We start from the raw sequence: 838 nt of genomic DNA on the forward strand, positions 1-838 counted from the left end.
TGCGGTTAGGCTGGGAGGATACCAACTCTCACTTCGGAGCTCCCACGTTCCCCTCACCTGAGGGCTAACATCTACACATCAGCACCCAAACGATAGGACCGAATTGGGGATTTTAGTCTGTCACTCTAAAATCTCCAATTCTACGCCCGATAGTAATATTTCCCTATTTATTTGCACCCAACTTCCAAGGGCTTTGACCTCCCTGAATCTTGGATGTAATCTTCACTTTAGTTGTAAAACTCAACATATTTTAACAAATCAATTGACCATATTGAAGGTAAATTAAGATCGAAGTGAAAAGATTACCACAATTTCTTAAACATTTTCATGACTTCACCAATTCAAATCACCATTTCACAAATCTCGAGACAAGGAGAAAGACAGAGAAAACTACTCATAACTCATTGGGAAAGCACAACAAAACTCGGAATTCATATATAAAATCAAAGTCATACAAACTATAACAAATAAATAACTTATCTTTAAATTTCTCCCCAATAACGCTCCTCGAAATTCCTCTGAATCTCTTCCTTTCTTTACAACACACGGAATTCCTCTTCGAAGTAGCAAGGAGGAAGAAATCTATCACTTTCCCTTCACTCTTACAATTTCTCGAAGAATTCCTCACAGTTACACGCTCTAGCAAGCTCTCTACACACTAATGGAACCTATCTAACCTCCAGAACTCCTTTATTTTCGGCTAAAATCTTCTCTTTAAAGATGTGAATGAGTTTTCACAAGAGTTGCTTATGCATCCCTCCAAAATCTGGTCTTATCCATTGTACAAGTACACATAACCGTCGATCCCGCCGTCGACGGCAAAGTAGAGGCTTCCTAG

The sequence above is a fragment of the Phalaenopsis equestris genome, unplaced genomic scaffold, assembly GCF_001263595.1.
Source record: "Phalaenopsis equestris unplaced genomic scaffold, ASM126359v1 Scaffold000134, whole genome shotgun sequence".
Lineage (NCBI taxonomy): Eukaryota > Viridiplantae > Streptophyta > Magnoliopsida > Asparagales > Orchidaceae > Phalaenopsis > Phalaenopsis equestris.